At 46.1% G+C, this 22157-nt stretch overlaps 1 protein-coding gene across 1 annotated transcript in view; it reads left to right on the top strand.

Moving 5' to 3' along the window:
• Positions 1 to 2539: 2539 nt before the first annotated feature.
• RAB27B (RAB27B, member RAS oncogene family) overlaps positions 2540 to 22157 on the top strand; it is a 195589-nt gene continuing 175971 nt past the window's right edge. The window contains exon 1 of the mRNA XM_060236165.1: positions 2540 to 2562. The gene's annotated coding sequence lies outside the window, so the exon portion shown is untranslated. The remainder of the gene's footprint in view (positions 2563 to 22157) is intronic.

The following is a 22157-nucleotide window of genomic DNA, read 5'->3' as shown; positions in this document are numbered from 1 at the left end:
TGCTGGGGAGGAAAGTATAGATGACTGGGGAAGGCAGTGGCAAACCACCCCATAAAAAGTCTGCCGTGAAAACGTCGTGATGCGACGTCACCCCAGAGTCGGAAACGATTGGTGTTTGCACAGGGGGCTACCTTTACCCTTTTCTTAGGCCGCAGTTAGTCTCCCCTCAAAGGATAAAACAGCCCTAGAAAAGGCCCTGCCCCCTCCCACAGCCTTTTGTTGACAGGAACTTAAATACCTATTAGCAATATTGTTGCCTAGCAACAGCCACAGAGGGTATTTGTTATTTAAAGCTGTAGGCAGTGCTTCCATTTTTTTTGGGGGGGGGGGGGTTGTTTAAGATTTTTTGGTTTGTTAAGTCTAATATTTGGGGGGGGGGGTTGTTTAAGATTTGTTTTTTTAAGATTTCAGGATTTTTTTGCAAGCTTAGGATGTTTCTTAGGCTTGTAGAAAGATCTGCTGTGTCTGTCCATGGCTCCAGTCTCCAGATTTAAGTATCCACACATGCCCCCACGTTGGGAATCAGAGATGATGGTGGTGGTGGTGGTGGTGGTGGGGTAGGGTTGCCAAGTCCAATTCAAGAAATATCTGTGGACTTTGGGGGTGGAGCCAGGAGACATTGGGGGTGGAGCCAGGACCAAGGTTGTGGCAAGCATAGTTGAACTCCAAAGAGACAACATAACTTCCCTCCATTGGAAAAAATGAAGGATGGGGCACCTTCTTTGGGGACTAATAGAATTGGACCCCCTGGTCCAATCCTTTTGAAACTTGGAGGATGTTTTGAGGAGAGTCACCAGCTGCTATGGTACAAATTTGGTGCCTCTACCTCAAAAAACAGCCCCTACAGAGCCCCAGATAACCATGGATAAATTCTCCATTATACCCTTTGGGAATCGGTCTTCAGAGGGAATAATGGAGTGCTCAGCAGACATCCCCCCCCCTGCCCCGCTTTCTGATGGCACTGAAGTGGAGGGAGGGCCCTACCTGGGGATTGGCAACCCTAGAGTAAGGTTAGGGGTGATATGTCTGTGGGCATCACTGAATCTTGGACCAGCCTTTCAGCCTAGGGATAGGGATCTGCCATTTCTCATCCGTGTTTTCTCCTTTTGTACTGGGATGAGTGTTGTACCCCTGTCCAGCAGACATAAGAATTCAAACACACTCCCTTGGGTAGGCTTGCCAGTCCCCAGTTCTGGGCACGGGATCCCCCAGTTTTGCAGGCTTCTTCCCACTGCCACCCAACTGGCCCATGGGGGAAAGCCATGCCCCAACAGCCATCATGAGCCTTTAGATCTCAAACAGGTTCAGAAGCTTGCAACTGCTTCTGTTTTGGAAGGTGTGTGTGCCTTTAAATCTCAGCAAGACTAAAGTTGTGGGAGCGGGCAAGTGTGTGAGAGAGAGGAAGCCAGAAAGCCCATTCCCTCTGTTCCTTTTGCATTCCTTTCAAAAGCTGTTTGTGTAGCAAAAGGGATAGTAAAAAGGTAACCAGAACCTGTATGGGAAAGAGGAAAACTCCACCCTCTAGACCTCTCTCTCCCCCTAACTTAGCTGAAATACAGCAGATTTTACATTCAGCAACTCTGGTGAGTAAAGCTATCTATACCATTGCTCCAGGGAGATCACAGAAGTATGGGCAGCAAACTGTTTGTTTCGGTTGCACTCTCTCTCTCTCTCTCTGTGTCTCTCTCTCTCAGTTCACTTTCATTTTAGGGAAGTGCGGCTGCTGTGGAACCTCCTGAATGCAAAAAAAATAGGAGGAAATGAAGACTGTATTCAGGGGAACTGCCCTCCTGTATTTTTATCTATTTATTTTTAGGGAATAGGAAAGTCTTCCAGCTCCACCCCCAAAGTCCCCAGATATTTCGTTTGGGGGAGGAAAACACTGACATAAAGCTACCTCCTCCCTCACTGCTGTGCCCCATCATGGCACAATTTGTTTCCCTCGAATCTTCCTTTTTTCCCTTTGGACAGGGAGCATCCACCCACTTCGAGAGCAAACTTATCCTGCCTTTATTTTAAAAAGAAGCAAACGGGCTCTTTTAGCTGAAGCAAGGATGATTTTTTAAAAAAAACATTATTTTTGTTCAGCTTTACATCCCTTTTTCTACAACAGGATCACCCTGGGGGGCGGGTTTGGTGAAAAGTATCTGATTGCTACACCAAGGACTTTTCAGCGCCTGGCACTAGGACCTCACAGACACCTTCCTGAAATGCTGCTTTGCTAGCATGTCAGTGATACAGACACTGAGCAGCTCTCACTGTTCAGCTCCTGCTGTTACACAAGACAAGGGGGCAGCAGCGGTTGCGGCAGGAACATCCTCTGCCTCCCAAAAAGGTATTTCCTTACCTGCCTGTTACCTTGAGCATCTGTAACCTACCCAGGGCTTGGCAATGCCCAGCTGAGTCAGATGCGCTGCCAAAGCCCCAGCGGCTGCAGCGATTCCATCACGCCCGATGTTTTCTTATTTCCCTAGAGCAACCCGAAGCAACAGTGCCGCAAAGAAATGGGCTAGTTATTCTCCTGCTGGCAGAATCAGAGGGACAGGTTCGACGCCGAAAAGTGTAAGTCAGATACGATTGTCTTGGTATTGCTGATCCTTGCTTGCGCTTCTGTCGTTTGTCACACACACACAAAACTGTCACTGTGGATGCCAATCAACCCTTTCTAGGTTCTTAAATGAGATGCTGATATTTGCCTGCTCTGCTGTTTGGGAAATCTAAAAGAGGCCTTGAAAAAAAATCTAGTGAGAGAGCTTCGCTTGCCTTGTTTGTGTACGCTCAGATATTATGGGTATTATTGTAACATTCTCTATGGCCACTGAGGGAACAGCAAGAGGTAAAAACGCTTTACAACTGGAGCAATGACTTGGGCTGAAAACCCAGGAGGAAGCGAGAGAGCCTGGGAAAACCGAATCCAGTTTAGTCTCATTGCCACCAATGAATTTAAAAGACTTCCCAATCCAAATATGTGGACCGATCTGTGTTGTGTACTGAATTACAAGGTAGTCGTGCCATTAAAAAAAATTGCCATTCCAAACCATCGAGTGATTGTATTCCCCTCCCTTCCCCTGCTACCAACAGACCTTTACAAATATTCTTGGTGCCGTAGGGAAAAGTACTCCGTCTGCACGGTCACATGAAAGAGCTCATGGCACCAAAAGAGTTGCCAAAGAGAGCAATAAAAAGCATCAGAATATTGGCTGTTATGCACACTCTAGCCTGCTGCTTGACTGTTATAGTTTTCGGTCCACATGTTTAGGATCACCCGGTGTCTCGTTTTGTTCAGGAGTGGTACCTGGGTGGCACTCTATCTTATCCCCAGTACTTCTCTTGATCAAAAAAAAAGAAATAACAGCGTGAGGCTAAATCTGTTGACTCAGAAGCAACTCAATCCTATTGAGTTCAGAGTTCGTACCGTTCATGTAGTTCTGCTTAGGATTACAACAGTGACGAATGCTCCATGAATCACATTTTGCAAATGTGGTTGGAACATTTTAAAAAAGAGCCCTGCTGGATGAAACCAGTGGTCCATCTCGTCCTGCATCCTGTTTCACACAGCGGCCAACCAGTTGCCCCGAAGGACCAAACAAACAGGGCAGAGAGACTGAGGCCTTCCTCTGATGTTGCCTCCCAGCCGTGATATTCAGAGTTTTGTTGCTTCTGCATATGGAGGTTCCCTTCAGTCACCATGACTGGTAACCCTTGATGGACTTCAACTCCATAAATATGTCTATCCCCCCGCCCCGCCCCGCCCCACACACACACTTTAAAGCTATCTATGCTTATGGTCATTGCTACATCCATTGGCTGTGAAATCCACAATGTAAATACCTGTTGAGTAAAGAAGTATTACTTTTTGTCTGTCCTGAACCTGTTTCCCCAGTGACTTTATTGGGTGCCCAAATTCTAGTATTATGAGAGGAAGAAAAAGCTCCCTCTGTTTTCTTCAGCCAAGACATAATCGTGTAAACCTCTGTCACATCTCCACTTAGTTAGCTGCCTTTTCTCTAGGCTGAAAAGTCCCATACCATCCAGAGTTTCCTCACAGGAAAGCTGCTGCAGTCAGTTTGTTACCCTCAGGGCTGGAATTCTAGCAGGAGCTCCTTTGCATATTAGGCCACACCCCCTGGTGTAGCCAATCCTCCAAGAGCTTACAAAAAAGAGCCTTGTAAGCTCTTGGAGGATTGGCTACATCAGGGAGGTGTGGCCTAATATTAAAAGGAGCTCCTGCTAGAATTCCACCCCTGGTTATCCTACTTTGTTCTTTTTCCCGCTCTGCAATATCCTTTTGGAGATACAGCATCCACAACGGGGTCCCCCCACAAAAAAAGATAGGTGGCCAAACTATGTATAACAGTAGAGTTTGATCCAGAGTACCCACCAGACAGTCACAAAACATTGCAGCAGAAACTTAACAAGCAGGTATAGAATCATAGAGTTGGAAGGGACCTCCAGAGTCATCTAGTCCAACCCCCTGCCCAATACAGGAAATTCATAAATACTTCCCCCCCACCCACACACATATACATCCCCAGTGACCCCTAGTCCATGCCCATAAATTGGGGGAAACCTCCAGGATCCTTGGCAAAATTGGCCTGGAGAAAATTTGCTTCTGACCCCAAAGTGACAGTCAGCATTTACCTGGACATGAAAGAAAGGACCACAAGAACTGTGCACTGATGCAACCCTTCCTGCCCTCCTTTTCATGATCTGCCTAAGTTCACAGGATCTGCATTGCTGTCAGATGGCCATCTAGCCTCTGCTTAAAAACCTCCAAAGAAGGAGAGCCCACCACCTCCTGAGGAAGCCTGTTTCACTGAGGAAACCACCGTTCCTTGAAGTAGGGTCTATGTAGCTGATGAGTTGTGGATCACTTCCTTCTCTTTCCTCCAGCTTTAACGTTCCCATCAGATAACTGACTTTATTCACCATCAAATATTTTCATTTATTTTTAATCTGCATTATTGACAGTCTGCCTTTCTCACCAGGATTCAAGGCAGGTCTGAGATGACACAAAGTGAGTCACTAGTGGTAGAAAAGAGCCAAAGTCCAAGAACACCTTCAAGACCAAGGGTGGAATTCTAGCAGGAGCTCCTTTTAATATTAGGCCACACCTCCCTGATGTAGCCAATCCTCCAAGAGCTTACAAGGCTCTTTTTTTGTAAGATCTTGGAGGATTGGCTACATTAAGGGTATGTGGCCTAATATGCAAAATTGCTCCTGCTAGAATTCCAGCCCTGTTCAAGACTAACAAAATTTGTGGCTGGGCATGAGGTTTTGTGAGTCACTGCTCACTCCTTCGGATACCTTCCGTTATCTGAAGAAGTGAGCAGTGACTCACAAAAGCTTATGCCCTGCCACAAATTGTGTTAGTCTTTCAGGTTCTACTGGGCTCGTGCTCTCCTCCACTGCTACAGACAGGCTAACGTGGCTGTCCATCTTGATCTGCTACAAAGTGAATCAATGTAATCAACGGGTGGGGCTTTCAATAAGCAATGAAATAAGATTTGGAGCTGTAAAACAACCAGAATTAAAAAAGAAGAAGAAGAACTGAAGCAAAGCAATTTGTTCTTGGTGTATGGCCTACTTGCTTCTAGGCACTTCGGATTGTTGAACCATTTTAATTTATTATAGATTGTTTTCGATTGCTTTAATTTACTCATTTGTTATAGCTGTTTTAATGGTTTTGTAAATTGTTGTGACCCGCCAGAGCCTGCTTGCGGGAAAGGCGGGATATAAATTGAAATAAACAAATAAACATGAGACACGATGCAGCATTATGCACTAGTATCCAATTTACAGCAAACTATGCACCGTAGTATTAGGGACCACAATCCCTAATAATTTATCCAAGTAACTTTGGGAAGGATTTTGTACAGCACTATATAGAAAATCCCTCCTGAATAATTTAGTTTTGCATAGTTTGGGGAAAGCCGGGAGAGTAGGCTGTTCTGCAAGGTGGCAGCTTCAACAGAGATGGCACAGGTATGGGCAGTTGTTGATTCTGCCCTTTCGTAGGTTGGCACCTGCAGAAGTCCCCGTTCAGATGAGCGAACCTGACATAGTGGGAGTGACATAAGTGGAGAGACAGTCTCGCAGATCCAATTTTTTTATTTTATTCAATTTTTGGCTCACCCTTCCCGCAGAACAGGCTCAGGGCTGGTAACATGAAGGGCTTTGCATGTGACAGCCAATACTTGGAATTAAACCGGCAAGGAGAAACTTCCTATCTTCCTGCTCCATCAATTTACAACAAAATAAAACGTAGCGAGCTCCTACATTGATTTCCTCTTGATAACAGAGTAAATGCTGTGATCTCCAGATTGCTTCCGAATTGATTATTTGAAGGTTGTGTTGACTGTGCATCAGTGGGTGCTGTATCTCTTTCACTCTCCTGCCTGTACAAGCGCCATTAATGAAAACAGGTGCTATCCTAAACATTGGAAAAGGAGACATGGCTGTTGGCAAAGATAGAATAGAGGTTGCAGCTCAAACAATCTACAGATTGCTGGAAGTTATAGCGAGCTCTGGGTATTGTTTGATGTAATGCTGTTATCTACTAAGCAGAAGTGGAGTTAAACTGTTTGCTAGTTGCATCTGTTTGCACGGGCAAATGAAAACGTTTGTATCTGGAACTCTTCTATTCTGTGACTGTTTGGGGAATGTCTTGCAGGCTTTATGTTTGTTTTCTGGAGTTTTAATACTGACCGATTTTGCACTCACTTTACACCACTCTCATGTTCATCTCCTCAGCATGGCTAACTTCCGATTTCCCACTATCTGTGCCGGGGCTGCAGCAAGGATCGGCATTTTTGCACAGCAAATGGAAACTGGTTTTTAGCGGTTTCCGTTTGCTGCATGAAAACGCCGATCCTTGCTGCAGCCCCGGCGCAGATAGTGGGAAAGCCATGCCGAGAAGACGAACATGAGAGCTGCATAAAGTGAGTGTGAAATCGGTCATTGTTTCTTCCTCATTTTCGATAATGCACAATGTTTATATGGTGTCTCCTTTGAGCGAACTGGGTGGGTAAAACTGACTGAAGATGGATTTGATTTACATTGGAGGAGAACGTCAGAGGGACGAAACCCTTGTGAGTGAGGAAGAATGGAAGTTCAGTGTGGTGCAGTGGTTAACTTGTCAGACCTGGTTTGAATCTCACTCTGTAGGATTGCTCACATCCAGCTTTGGCTTGGAGTTCTCCCAGAATTACAATTGATCTCCACATTCAGTTCTCCTGGAGGAAATGGCAGGTTCGGAGTGTGGATTCTATGGCTAGGGATGGGCATGATCCACATTTATGCAGTTTGGGATTTGTCGCGGAACCACAAACCAGACCATGACCTCTTCGTCACTGTACCAAATCAGCTCCATGATATACCCTGGAGCTGAAGACGATGTAACAGCAACTTAGACGGCTAGAGCGAGTGTGGCAGAGATCTTATGACGAGGAGTGTAGAACTTCTTATAGGCGGTGAAGTCCACTAAGAAGGAATTTTATGTGGCCTACATTTCATCTGTGAAGTCGAGCCAGGCCCAGTTATTTAGGACAATCCGATCATTGACTACAGTGCCTACAGGCAATCTAAAAGCTAGTGAATTGGATATTGGCTGTGAGGCTTTTGCGACCTATTTCGCAGATAAGATCTCGACTCTCCGCCAAAATCTCCCGGCCATGGTTGGCACAGTACGGGAACTGGAAGCCCATTGCCCGTCTTCGGGTTCTCTATTGGACCACTTCAGCCGTCTTAATCGGGAAGATGTGGACAGGATCTTGACTGCAGTGAATCCAACCACTTGCCCGCTGGACCCATGTCCATCCTGACTTATGAAGGCAGGTGGCGAGGAAATCCAGGGTTCTTTAGCCAGCATTATTAATCTATCCTTGGAAACAGGGACTTTTCTGACTAAACTTATGAACATATGAAGCTGCCTTATACTGAATCAGACCTTTGGTCCATCAAAGTCAGTATTGTCTTCTCAGACTGGCAGCGGCTCTCCAGGGTCTCAAGCTGAGGTCTTTCACACCTATTTGCCTGGGACCTTCTGCTTCCCAAGCAGATGCTCTACCATTGAGCCTCTGTCCCTTCCCTAGAGGCAGTGGTCCGCCCACTTTTGAAAAAGCCAGCTTTGGATCCGATGGTCCTGGCCAATTACCGCCCAGCCTCAAATTTACCATTTCTGGGTAAAGTAATTGAGAAAGCGGTGGCAGAGCAGTTCCAAGCTTTCCTGGAGGATACCTCTACCCTTGATCCCTTCCAATCTGGCTTCCCCAGGGCCTGCAAGACTGTCCTTTTCAGACAAGCTTACATTGATATCGACTGCTGAGTTGCTAGGAATAAAGGAACCGCCATCTATAATATCATTATGGAAATATTTAAACTGGCAGAACCAGCGGCAGAATATTTTTATTGCTGCCAGATACATTTAACTTAACTTAAATTATGTATTTTAATTCTATTGACGGGGTTTTATATGTTTAATTTTTAATTGTTACATTTAAAGTTTTACCTATCTATGTAAATGTATGAAATGTTGTTAGCCGCCCTGAGCCGCCTAGGCGGGGAGGGCAGGATACAAATAAAATTTATTATTATTATTATTATTATTATTATTATTATTATTATTATTATTATTATTATTATTATTATTATTATTATTATTATTATTATTATTATTATCCTGGTCATGGGATGGAGACTGCTCTGGTCGCCCTCACAGATGACCTTATACGGCATCTGGCTCAAGGCGGGTCAGCACTGCTATTGTTGTTAGATCTCTCAGCAGTGTTTGACACGGTCGATTATGATCTAATGATCCACCGCCGTGCCGACATTGGAGTTCAAGGTGTATCCTTGCAGTGGCTTTCTTCCTTTCTCCAAGGTCGGGGACAAAGGGTGGTGATTGGTGAGCAGACCTCTCTGCAGCACCCACTCAAATGCGGTGTGCCTCAGGGAGCTATTCTCTCACCAATGATGTTTAACATCTATATTTGCCCCCTTGCCCAGATTGCCCGAGATTTTGGGCTGGGTTGTCACCAATATGCAGATGACACTCAGCTCTATCTGATGGATGGCCAGTCGGACACCACCCCAGACCACCTGACCAGGGCATTAGAAGCCATGGCAGGATGGTTGCAGTTAAACCGGCTGAAGCTTAATCCAACCAAGATGTACCTGGATCGGAGGGGGGGGGGGATTAGGATCGGGGATCTGACTTCCCACCCTTGATGGTGCACTTTTGGTGCCAGCTCAGCAGGTGAGGCTTTTGGGGGTGATACTGGATGCCTCCCTTTCCATGGAGGCCCAGGTCACTGCAGTTGCGTGATCTGCCTTTCATCATCTTCTGCAGGCCAAACAACTGGTGCCCTATCTGACATCCCAGGACCTAGCTACAGTGATCCATGCAACGCTCACTTCCAGGTTGGACTACTGTAACTTGCTATATGCAGGCTTGCCCCTGAGACTGATCCGGAAACTCCAACAGATGCAAAATGCGGCAGCACGGCTCCTGACTGGATTGCCTGTACAGGCAAGCAGTCGACCAATGCTGTGCACATTGCACTGGTTACCTATTGAGTACCGGATCTGCTGCAGGGTTCTAGTACTGACATTCAAAGCCTTATGTGGCCTGGGACCGACATACCTCTGGGACCACCTCTCTCCATATGAGCCCCGAAGGCAGCTACGATCTGCCAACCAACATCTTCTGGTTATCCCTGGCCCAAAGGGCATCCATCTTGCCTTTTTTGCCCTGGCCCCATCCTGGTGGAATCAGCTCCCTGTGGAGATACGGGGCCTACTGGATTTGTTACCTTTCTGTACGGCCTGTAAGACGGAGCTGTTCCGCCAGGCGTTTGGTTGAGGGGATGCCCTTTGCTCTATTGCCTACACCATCGGCTATCCTCCCCCACAGTGATCTGAACTATTGTATCTGGGCCACTGACTATACTCCAACCTGCACCATGAGTCCGCCTGCCTTTCTCATACTGTACTGTGTTATGTTGCTGTTTTAACTGTATTTTATTGGTTTTATTGTATTGTATTTGCTTGGTTTATCTGTATGTAATCCGCCCTGAGCCCGTTTGGGAAGGGGCGGAATATAAATTAACCAAAATAAATAAATAGGCTGATCTGCAAATTCAACTGGTTTGTATCCATCTGTGTGCCAGGGAGCAGCAGGGAGCAGAAAGCAGGGGTGAAATGGCTGGGCTTTCTGCTCACCAGGGCTTTTGGTGGCGAGCAGAAAGGAGGGGGTGAAATACTTCTGAGCCATTCCATCCCCTGCTTTCTACTCACTCCCCACGTTAGGCAGCAAGCGGAAAGCAGGTTTTTAAATGGATCAGAGCCATTTAAAACCCCTGCTTTCTGCTCTGCGTCAAAATTCATGGAAGTCCATGGCAAACATCACTTCTCGAACCATGAACTGGCAAAAATTCATAGCACGCTTTAGCGCATGACTCATGAGCTGCTTTGTGTCCATCCCTATCTATGGCATCACATCCCTGCTGAGTTCCCTCTCCTCCCCAAACTCCGCTTGATGACTAGATGGTCTGTATGGCCCCTTCCAACGCTATGAGTCTATGATTATACCCTGCCGAGGACCCTCCCTTTCCCCAAATCTCACCCTTTCCAAACTCTGCCTCCAACTTTCCAAGAGTTTCCCAGCCTGGAGCTGGTAACCGTACCGAACCCTAACTTGACTGTGTTTCTCGAGACCTGATGAGGCTACTAGATGGTGTTCTCACCAAGGGAGCTAATTATCTTCCATTTGGATATGCACATGCATTTACATTTATTTGTAATGCTCGGCAAATGTTCAGATTATGCTTTTGTTTTTTTCACTCTGGCATAAAGCTGCTGTGAGGAATTAGCCGAAATCGAATTTTATAATGTTAAATCGTTAGAGCTGGGGAAAATAAAGAAGTCGCTGAATGATTTTAAGGATCCATGTTTTTCCAGGCAGCAAGCCAAATGCATACATGAGCCTCTGAAAAACCTAGACGGGGAACCGAACAAGATGGATCTCAGATGAGGTAGAGTTTGCAATCTGCCACTGAGGCCCCGGGAACGCAAAAGCGGCTGTGTGGATTCCTTTTGAGGGAGAATCGGGGTCTGTTTGTGTTTTTTGGATCTGGCAAGGAGGGTTTTGCCAAGTTAAATGAGAGAAGAGTTTCGATATCTTGTTTCTCCTTGCCTCTCCTTGCAGTATGTTCAGGGCTAGCTTGTGTTAACTGAAAGCAAAACGAAGGCTTCTCCAGTATTGTGGCGCTTTAAGGACTAACACTGTTAATGGCATCAGTTTCCATTTCATGAAAACATACAAGCAGGTATAGCTGGGGTCGGCCCTAGACTGTCTGGCATTCTAGGCAAGGCACTGAAGTTTCAGCATAGCATCTGGCACCTCTCCTCAAACCACGCCCCCCCCCCTCAAGTTTCAAGAAGATTGGACCAGGGGGTCCAATTTTATGGGCCCCGAAAGAAGGTGCCCCTATCCTCTGTTATTTCAAGTGAAGTGAAGGCACTTAAAAGAAATATGGCCCCTTTAAATATGATGACCAGGACTCCCACTGGAGTTCAATCATGCACGTCGTCAGCACTCCCTCTAAGCTGTGGAGTCTTGTGAACAAAAATTCTACTTTGTGAGCTATTGGCTTTAAAAGTGTGAGCTGCTGCATAAATTAGTGTGCTCTGGGGCCATCCTTCCTGAGCTAAGACAAAAATGTGTGAGCCGGAGGCTAAAAAACTGTGAGCTAGCTCAAGCTAACTCAGCTTAGAGGAAACGCTGCTCGTCACAACCTTGCTCCTGGCTCCACCCTCAAAGTCTCCTGGCTCCACCCCCAAAGTCCCCAGATATTTCCTAAGTCAAACCTGGCAACCCTAATAGAAGAAGGCCATAGATTTATACCCCGCCTTCTCTCTAAATCAGAGAGAGCGGCTTACAATCCCCTATATCTTCTCCCCCCCCCCACAACAGACACCCTGCGAGGTGGGTGGGGCTGAGAAGGCTCTCACAGCAGCTGCCCTTTTCAAGGACAACCTCTGCCAGAGCTATGGCTGACCCAAGGCCATTCCAGCAGCTGCAAGCGGAGGAGTGGGGAATCAAACCTGGTTCTCCCAGATAAGAGTTCGTGCACTTAAGAGTGGGCAGGTGTACCTTTTGTCAACTATGAACCCCAAAGACTGTCACGAGTGAGGATTTATGCTGATATCCAACCGTGCAGAAACCCTTCTCACCAATTTCTCTCTCTCTTTTTCCTGCTCCATAATTCATTTATTGAATCTGTTGCCAGGAGATGGGGTGATGGCTATCAGTTTAGATTGCTTTAAAAGGGGATTAAGGAAATTCAGGCAGGATAGTTTTATCAGTGGCTATCAGCCATGCGATCTAAATGGATCCTCCACATTCACAGTCATCGTGTATATTAATCCTGCCTGCTGGGAACAAACAATCCTTTTCATTTAGAAAATTTCTATGCCGCCTCTCCAGGTGGCGTGCAAAAAAGAAACATAAGAAAAGCACACCCCAAAAAGAAATTATTAATGCAAAGCCAGGGGTTTAAAAAAAAAAACCCAGCGGTGCATAAAAACATAGATCACTGAGCAGCTTAAAATAAGTTTTCAGACAAAAGGCACATTATAAATTGATGTTAAAAGATCAGCCCCTTAATTAAAAGCCTGGGTGAACAGAAACTAGGGTTGCCGGGCCTGTGTTGGAAAATACTTGGAGACCATGGGGGTGGAACTGGGAGAGGGCAGGGCTTGAGGAGAGGAGGGGCCTCACCATGGCACACTGCCATAGAGCCCACCCTTCCAAGCAGCCATTTTCTACAGGGGAGCTGATTTCTGCCAGCTGGAGATTGGTTGTAAAAGTGGGAGATCTCCAGGCCCCACTTGGAGGCTGGCAACCCTAGGGGAACCCCAGGTCCCACCTGGAGGTTGGCATCCAAAATTTATCCCTGTGGCTCCAAATAAGTCATTGTAAAACATTGAGAAAGTTGTACCGAAACCGACTGTTATCGGAAGGCGTGTCGGTTTGTTTGCTGTAGATTTTAGTGGTGTGGGGATGGAGGAACTTGAACATTTGAACATATGAAACTGTCTTATCCTGAATCAGACCCTCAGTCCATCCAAGTCAGTATTGTCTACTCAGACTGGCAGCGGCTCTCCAGGGTCTCAAGCTGAGGTTTTTCACACCTACTTGCCTGGACCCTTTTTAGTTGGAGATGCCGGGGATTGAACCTGGGACCTTCTGCTTACCAAGCAGATGCTCTAACACTGAGCCACTGTCCCTCCCCTGTCTTCATCTGTACCTGTGGAAGCGACTTACCTGTTGAATGAACATTATTGATTCCTATGGGACCACTGGATTGCTTGAAAAAGTTCACCAGGGGACCAAGAAAGAGTGAATGCTAAAAGCTTCAAGATGGAGAATGAGAGAGAAGGGACTGTCACTCGTTTCACTTTTTTCAAGAAGAGGAAGTTAGGATTTCTCATGGGACTGTGTTCTATGAGAGCCAATCACTGGGTTTGATTCCTCGCTCCTCCACTTGCAGCTTGCCAGAATGGCCATGGGTCAGCCATAGCTCTCGCAGAGCTGTTTTTGAAAGGGCAGCTTCTGGGAGAGTTCTCTCAGCTCCACCCACCTCACAGGGTGTCTGTTGTGGGGGAAGAAGATAAAGGAGATTGTAAGCCACTCTGAGACTCTGATTCAGAGAGAAGGGCAGGGTATAAATCTATGGTCTTCTTCTTTTTCTTCTTTTTCTTCTTCTTCTTCTTCTTCTTCAGTTCTGATGACTCACAAAATCTATGGCCTTCTCCTTCTTCTCTTCAGTTCTGATGACTCACAAAACCTATGGTCTTCTCCTTCTCCTTTTCCTCCTTCTTCTTCTCTTCAGTTCTGATGACTCACAAAATCTATGGCCTTCTTCTTCTCTTCAGTTCTGATGACTCACAAAACCTATGGTCTTCTCCTTTTCCTCCTTCTTCTTCTCTTCAGTTCTGATGACTCACAAAATCTATGGCCTTCTCCTTTTCCTCCTTCTTCTCTTCAGTTCTGATGACTCACAAAATCTATGGCCTTCTCCTTCTCCTTCTTCTCTTCAGTTCTGATGACTCACAAAACCTATGGTCTTCTCCTTTTCCTCCTTCTTCTTCTCTTCAGTTCTGATGACTCACAAAATCTATGGCCTTCTCCTTTTCCTCCTTCTTCTTCTCTTCAGTTCTGATGACTCACAAGATCTATGGCCTTCTCCTTTTCCTCCTTCTTCTTCTCTTCAGTTCTGATGACTCACAAAATCTATGGCCTTCTCCTTTTCCTCCTTCTTCTCTTCAGTTCTGATGACTCACAAAATCTATGGCCTTCTCCTTTTCCTCCTCCTTCTTCTCTTCAGTTCTGATGACTCACAAAACCTATGGTCTTCTCCTTTTCCTCCTTCTTCTTCTCTTCAGTTCTGATGACTCACAAAATCTATGGCCTTCTCCTTCTCCTTCTTCTCTTCAGTTCTGATGACTCACAAAACCTATGGTCTCCTTCTCCTCCTCCTCCTCTTCCTTCTTCTCCTCTTCAGTTCTGATGACTCACAAAAGTTCATCTCCTGCCACAAATTTTGTTAGGTTTTAAGGTGCTGCTGCTTGACTCTTGCTCTTTTTTTTACCGCTAACTGCCATTCACTGGGTGGCCCGCACAGTAGCACTTACTGCTAGGACCACGGTTAGAAAAGCCTGTTTAGCAACCCCATTCCGTCAGATTTGGTAAACAGTGCAGACATAGAGCTGAGATCAAATTAACCCTCAATGCTTACCTAGGTGTTGTGTCCTAGGTTCAAATGGAGAACTGTTACTTTTGGAGGGAACTGTTACTTTTGGAGGGAAGCTGAACAAGCCAAGCTTGTACTCCACACCAGGGTTCCAGAGAAGGCCTAAGCGTGCCCAATCAGGGGAAGGATTGAAACATAAGTAGCCAATCAACATCTAGGCTCATACTGTACCCTGATAGGCCCTTAGGCCTCTGTAAATAGCCAATCCATGTACATAGTTAAGGTCCAATCAGAAGGGGGCAAGAATTGTATAAAGGAGCGGGAGGTTTGAATAGAGCTCAGTCTGTGTTGGTGTTCCTGAAGTAAAGCTTGCTGAAATCACTCTCCGACTCTGGTCTCTTACTGCGCCGACCCCAGTACTTTACACTAGGTTAGCTAATTCAGGAAGGCCCACTGCTCCCTTCTCTATTTAATAAGGTTGCTGTTAGTAGAGCAGGATGCTCATTGCTCATGAAGGTGCTTTGGGAAGATGGCTATTTGTCATGTTAATTGTGTTGCCAATCAAGGAGGCACTAGCAATTTGCTTTCCGCTGTTGCTCTGGACTGAACTTTTGAAATAGCCTTCAGAAGGCATACGTATCTCATGACAGATACAGCTAAATCAATTCTTCACCGTTGTCCGCCCACTTATCTTTAAGAATTGCCTTGGGAAAGGATCCTGCCTTTTTTGATTATGCTATAAGGCAGGGATGGCCAAACTGCGGCTCGGGAGCCACATGTGGCTCTTTCACACATGTTGTGTAGCCCTCAAAGCCTCCACTTGGTGAACTTGGAGAAGGCATTTCTCTGTTTAAATCACTCCAGCCAGCAGCTTGGAGAATGCATTTAAAGTTGCTTTCTTTCCACCTCCTCGTCTATTTCCTTCCCTCCCCGCAGCTCTCAAACATCTGACATTTATTCAATGTGGCTCTTAACGTTAAGCAAGTTTGGCCACCCCTGCTATAAAGTGTCATGTATATGCACAGGCTGACATGAACGTCATTATTAGTCAAACAGATTTTGACCAAACCCCTCACTTTGGTGAAAGTCAAATCCCCTCAGTGGCATTGTTCAGTTTTTGACTTGAACTCCACAGTGGGTAAGAATGCAGATGGACAGTGTATTTAATGTTTGGCTCTGATAATCACTATCTCAGGGGTGGCCAAACCTGCTTTAACATAGGAGACACACAGAAGAAATGTTTGAGAACTGCAAGACATGGACGTCAGATGTTTGAGATCAATAAGAAGGAAGGAAGGAAGGAAGGAAGGAAGGAAGGAAGGAAGGAAGGAAGGAAGGAAGGAAGGAAGGAAGGAAGGAAGGAAGGAAGGAAGGAAGGAAGGAAGGAAATTGCTGAGCAGTCGGGTTAGAGCAGATAAAAGGAGGTACTACTTCACCCAAAAGGTGATTATGTGGAATTCACTGCCTCAGGAGGTGGTGGCGGCTACAAGCATAGCCAGCTTCAAGAGGGGGTTAGATAAAAATATGGAGCAGAGGTCCATCAGTGGCTATTAGCCACAGTGTCTTGAGGACAAAAGGAGATTGAGGAAGAATCGCACTGCTACAGCACCAATCCTAAATCAGACTTTTCCCTGCAGCCACTGTGGCCGGACCTGCCTGTCCCGCATTGGTCTTGTCAGCCACCAGCGAGCCTGCAGCAGACGTGGACTATTGCACCCTTCTTAAATCTTCGTTCGCGAAGCCAAGCCGAGAGAGGGGTAGATAGATAGATAGATAGATAGATAGATAGATAGATAGATAGATAGATAGATAGATAGATAGATAGATAGATAGATAGATAGAGATATAGATATATAATTTTTTTGGCCACTGTGTGGCACAGAGTGTTGGACTGGATGGGCCATTGGCCTGATCCAACATGGCTTCTCTTATGTTGGAAGGAAGGAAGGAAGGAAGGAAGGAAGGAAGGAAGGAAGGAAGGAAGGAAGGAAGGAAGGAAGGAAGGAAGGAAGGAAGGAAGGAAGGAAATAGATGGGGTGGGAGAAAGGAGGGAGAGGTAGAATGAAATTAAATGTATTCTCCAAGTCGCTGGCTTGTATCTGTTAGAGAAGTGATTGAAAGAGAGAAATGTGGTGGGGGCTCCGAGAGCCATGCAGTATGTGTGAAAGAGCCGTATGTGGCTCCGGAGCACAGTTTGGCCACCCCTGCACTATCTGTAAGTAGGTGATCAATCCTTTCTGGTTTTGCCAGATATGTTTAGCAAGTGATGGCACTTTCCCCTAGCACAAGAAGAGGGGTTTTTTTAAATTACAAATATTATACCCTACCCTTCTGCTCTTATAAGGGGTACCAAGGCAATTAACAAATTAGAACAAACTTATGTGTAAAATCACACCTTAAAAACATTAAAACCAACATCTGCAGTCATTAAAGCCAGAGCTAAAAGCAACCATTAAAACGTTGCAGAAGAAGAAGGGAATGCCAAGAGAAACAAACAAACAAAAAAGAGGTCTTCACTTGCTGGCGGAAGACGGCAACAGAAGGAGACAGACAAGTCTCTCTGGGGTGAGAATTCCAAAGGTTTTGTGCTGTGGCCCAGAACGCCCTCTTCCAAGTTGCCAGCTGCCTAATCTCAGATGGCAAAGGCATCTGAAGCTGGGCCTCCGGAGTTGACTGTAGTGGTTGGGTAGTATCCCTTTATGCCCAAACAGTCTGAATCTCCTTGTACTGATAGAAAGCGTTGCCGTTAGCCAAAGGGATTTCTGGGATCCAGTCCAATGCCGTAATCATTTTTAACGTTTTCTGCGCTTTGGGTTGCCAGCAGAACAGTGAAGCTAGCTCAGTGGTTCTATTAATAATTTCTAATGGATGTTTTTCAATCAACCGACCAGTCAATTCACTTCTGTCGGCTTAGCGGTAAACCATAACAAAACACAAACATAATAAGGAAAGTCTAAAGACAAGGAGAAAGGTTGACCAAAGCAAAGGTAAGAAATGACAAGCATTACAATAACGAGAAATGACAAGCGTTACAATAACGAGAAATGACAAGCGTTACAATAACGAATCAGCAATCTGGTTTGTATTCTGCAAACGTCAGCAATAGCTTTGGCGAAATTCTTGCCATGCCTGGCCCTGCCACTAGGCAAACTAGGTTATTGCCTAGGGTGCCAGCCTTCTGGGGTGTTGATGAGTTCAATCCCCAGCGGAAGCTGGGTTTTCAGGTAGCCGGCTCGAGGCTGACTCAGCCTTCCATCCTTCCGAGGTCGGTAAAATGAGTACCCAGCTTGCTGGGGGTAAAGTGGAGATGACTGGGGAAGGCAATGGCAAACCACCCCATAGAAAGTCTTCCGTGAAAATGTCGCGAAAGCAATGTCACCCCAGAGTCAGAAATGACTGGTGCTTGCACAGGGGACCTTTCCTTTCCTTGCCATGTGACTCAGTGACGTTGCCAGTGCAGGGGGTGGGGGGGGGGCACTGGAAGTTAGTTTTGCCTAGGCTGCCAGACGGTCTAGGGCCGGCCCTGATTCTTCCTATAGCCGTAACCAGGGGTCGTTTTGTAGAAAAATAGGTGGTGGAGCTCATCCAGAGATTGTTATGCAGCTGCACCTACTATTCAATGGACGAGGTGGGAAGGAGGAAGTGGAACTCTCAGAAAAGTTCAGGAGCTGTGCTCCTGTGAGCTCCTGCTGAATCCAAGGCCTGGCCATAACTAAGTTTTGGCTAACCACTGTACTAGCCACTAGCCCTTTTCAGGGATTACAATTTTGGGCACGCAGACTGCATTTAAAGGGAGATTGCGCTACCCACAATCCTCCTGATACAATATGAACGGGCACCACTTTGTGTGACTAGGGTAAGACACACTTCTCTGTACTTGCCAGCCCGCAGGTCCCAGGCAGGGGATACCCTGGTTTTGAAGGCTCCTTCCTGCTGCCAGCTAACTGGCCAGCAGAGGAAGCCCTGCCCCAGCAGCCACAATGTGCCTTTAAATCTGTGTGGGCTTAAAAGAAACTTGCAAACTGCTTGCGTTTTGGACTCAGCGTCTCCCTTTAAATCACAGCAGGAGGAACACTGCATGGGCTGGGCGAGCAGGCAGAGCCACGTGGCTCTTTCCAGTGAGTGTGTGAAGCATGTGAAAAAAGAAGAGAAGCCAGCACAGCCCCTCTGTTTGTTTTGCATTCATTTCAGAAGTCATATTGATAGTGAAAAGTTAACCGGAACCTAGGGTTGCCAAGTCCAATTCAAGAAATATCTGGGGGCTTTGGGGGTGCAGCCAGGAGACTTTGGAGGTGGAGCCAGGAGATGTTAGGGGTGGAGCCAAGATCAAGGCTGTGACAAGCATAATTGAACTCCAAATGGAGTTCTGGCCATCACATTTAAAGGGACGGCACACCTTTTCAATGCCTTCCTTCCATAGGAAATAATGAAGGATAGGGGCACCTTCTTTGGGGCTCATAGAATTGGACCCCCTGGTCCAATCCTTTTGAAACTTGGGGGGTATTTGGGGAGAGCCACTAGAATCTATACTGAAAATTTGGTGCCTCTACCCCCCAAAACAGCCCCCCCCCCCCCGAGCCCCAGATACCCGCGGATCAATTCTCCAAGATTTTCTATGGGAATAAATCTCCATAGGAAATAATAGAGTTCCCAGCAGACATTTCCCTCCCCTCCCCCCGCTTTCTGACGACCCTGAAGCGGGGGGAGGGCCTCCAAACCAGGGGATCCCCTGCCCCCACCTGGGGATTGGCAACCCTACTGGAACCTGATCATGGGATGGAGGGAAACTCCACTCCCTAAGATAGACCTCTCTCTCTCCTATACCTTCTTTTTTCCCTGTTAGTCTGAAGAAGTTGTTGGAAATACTGCAGATGGTTACATTCAGCAACTCCAATGAGGAAAATGATTGCCCCAGTGAGATCACTAAAGTGTGTGCTTGCAAACTGTTTATTTTGGCTGCTTTGTGTGTGAGTGTGTTCACTTTCATTTAGTGGAAGTGAAGCTGCTGGGGGATGAGGAAATGAAGACTGTATTCAGGGGAACTGCACTGCTATATTTTAATTTATTTATTTTAGGGAAAGGAAAAAATCTCCGGTCTCCACCTGCAAAGTCTCCAGGCTCCACTCCCAAAGTCCCCAGATATTTTCTGAGTTGGACCTGGCAAACTCCCCTCACCAAACCCCGCCCTCATCAGGCCCCACCCCTAAATAAATAATAATAATAATAAAATCTCCAGGTACTTCCCAGCCTGCATCTGGCAACCTAGTTCTGGCCCATGGATCCTGGGAAAAAAAGAAGTGATCCCTTATCACCAGGGCTTTTTTTTTAGCAGGAACACACAGGAACGCAGTTCCGGCTGGCTCGTTGTCAGGGGGCGTGGCCTAATATGCAAATGAGTTCCTGCTGGCCTTTTTCTACCAAAAAAGCCCTGCTTATCACTACCTCTTTTAGCTGCATAGGAACTGGTATCTTTTTTTCTCAGTCAGTGGAGGCTTGTGTAGGAAACCTGTCTAACCGATGTCGCCCCACCTTTCTTAAAAACTGACTGGGCACATGCAAAAAAAAAATGAAGCTTTTTGATTTGGGCAGATTCCACCAACACAAGAGAGATAATCCAACTAGTCAGTGAAAGAATTTGGGTCACAAGGGATTTACAAATGAAAGTTATGTGCTGCTTGTGATGAGCGTGATTAATAAGAATCACAAGGTAGGCCGCCAACGGGGTGGGAGACTGGAAATCACTAAGCAAATAGCAAGTCCTTTACTGCTTTGTGTGGGATGCTGCTCAAAGATTTCTGGTCTAGTGAATCTGTTTAAGCTGGATATGCGGTTAACATGGGGAATCAGCATCAGAAGGCTGCACTTTATACACACAGTCCTGAGAATACAAAACATAAGTAAATATTGGCGAACTTTTGGCTTTACATGATTTCCAGAGACATTTCTAAGGTTGTCAGAGAATACAGTGGGCCCATAAGAACATAAGAAGACTCCTACCGGATCAGACCAGTGGTCCATCTAGTCCAGCATCTTGCTTCACCCAGTGGCCAATCAGTTCCTCCGGAGGGCCAACAACAGGGCACAGAGGCTGAGGCCTTCCCCTGATGTTGCCTCCTGGCTGAGGGACTCAAAGTATCAGTGCCTCTGAATTTGGAGGTTCCTCTCAGTCACCACAGCTAACAGCCACTGATAGACCTATCCTCCATTAATCTGTCTAATCCCCAGGGCCGGCACGTGGGAGTAGGCAAACTAGGCAAATGCCAGCAGGGGTGGGGAGCGGGCTCCCCCTCCCTGCTCGCACCGTTCCCAAGCCTCGTACTTGCTTCCTGTCTGCAGCACCCTCTGAAATATGCGAGCACTGCGGAGGGAAAGAGCTGAGTGTTTTTTCTTGGCTTTAAGGGGTTGGGGGAGCTCCCCCGATTCCTTAAAGCCAAGAAAAAAACAGCACTTCCTGTCCACAGCACCTGCTGAAGTCAGCACCTCTGAGTGACATCGTCACACTGCGCGCACGCAAAGCACACACACACGAAAAATCTACTGGGGGTGGTGGCGTGCATCGGGGTTCTGCCTTGGGCAACAGAACCCCGCGTGTCGGGCCTTCTAATTCCCTTTTAAAGCTGTTTATTCCTGCGGCCATCACTAAATCCTCTGGCAGTGAATTCCACATTTCAATCACTCCCTGTGAAAAGAAGTGTATCCTTTTGTCTGTCCTGAATCTACTGCCCATCACCTTCATTGGACGCCCACAAGTTTTAGCATTTTGGGAGGGGTGGTCTGCTCACCCACTTCTTTTTTATTGTCTAAGGGCCACTAGATTATTGATAATACAACAACGACAACAACAACAACAAAAACAACAACAACAATAACAACAACAACAACAACAACGATAATAATAATAATAATAATAATAATAATAATTATTATTATTATTATTATTATTATTATTATTATTATTATTATTATTATTAATTTATATCCCACCCTCCCTGCCGGAGCAGGCTCAGGGCGGCTCACATAATATAAAATACAGTATACAGTAGTACAATAATAAAACAAAATAAAATACCCCAATTTACAATTATTCCTCAGTTAAACATTAAAACATCAATAAAACAAGTATTTAAAACCACAGATCAGTTTGGTGCTACAAATATAACACAGCTTTTTAATAACGATGGTATAATAATTCCACATTAAAAAGCCAGCTGGAAGAGGACGGTCTTGCAGGCCCGGCGGAACTGGTTAAGGTCCCGCAAGGCCCGTACCTCTTCTGGTGACTGGTTCCACCAGCAGGGAGCTGTAACCGAGAAGGCCCTCTCTCTTGTCATTTTTAGTTATTAAGTCTACTTTGGTGTGAACTAAGGCATGGCAGAGCACGCAGACATTTATGCTTTTAAA

This window comes from Heteronotia binoei, chromosome 4, assembly GCF_032191835.1.
Source record: "Heteronotia binoei isolate CCM8104 ecotype False Entrance Well chromosome 4, APGP_CSIRO_Hbin_v1, whole genome shotgun sequence".
NCBI classification, from domain to species: Eukaryota; Metazoa; Chordata; class Lepidosauria; order Squamata; family Gekkonidae; genus Heteronotia; species Heteronotia binoei.
Note: the sequence above shows the minus strand (reverse complement) of the source record. Positions and strands in the feature narration are given on the sequence as shown.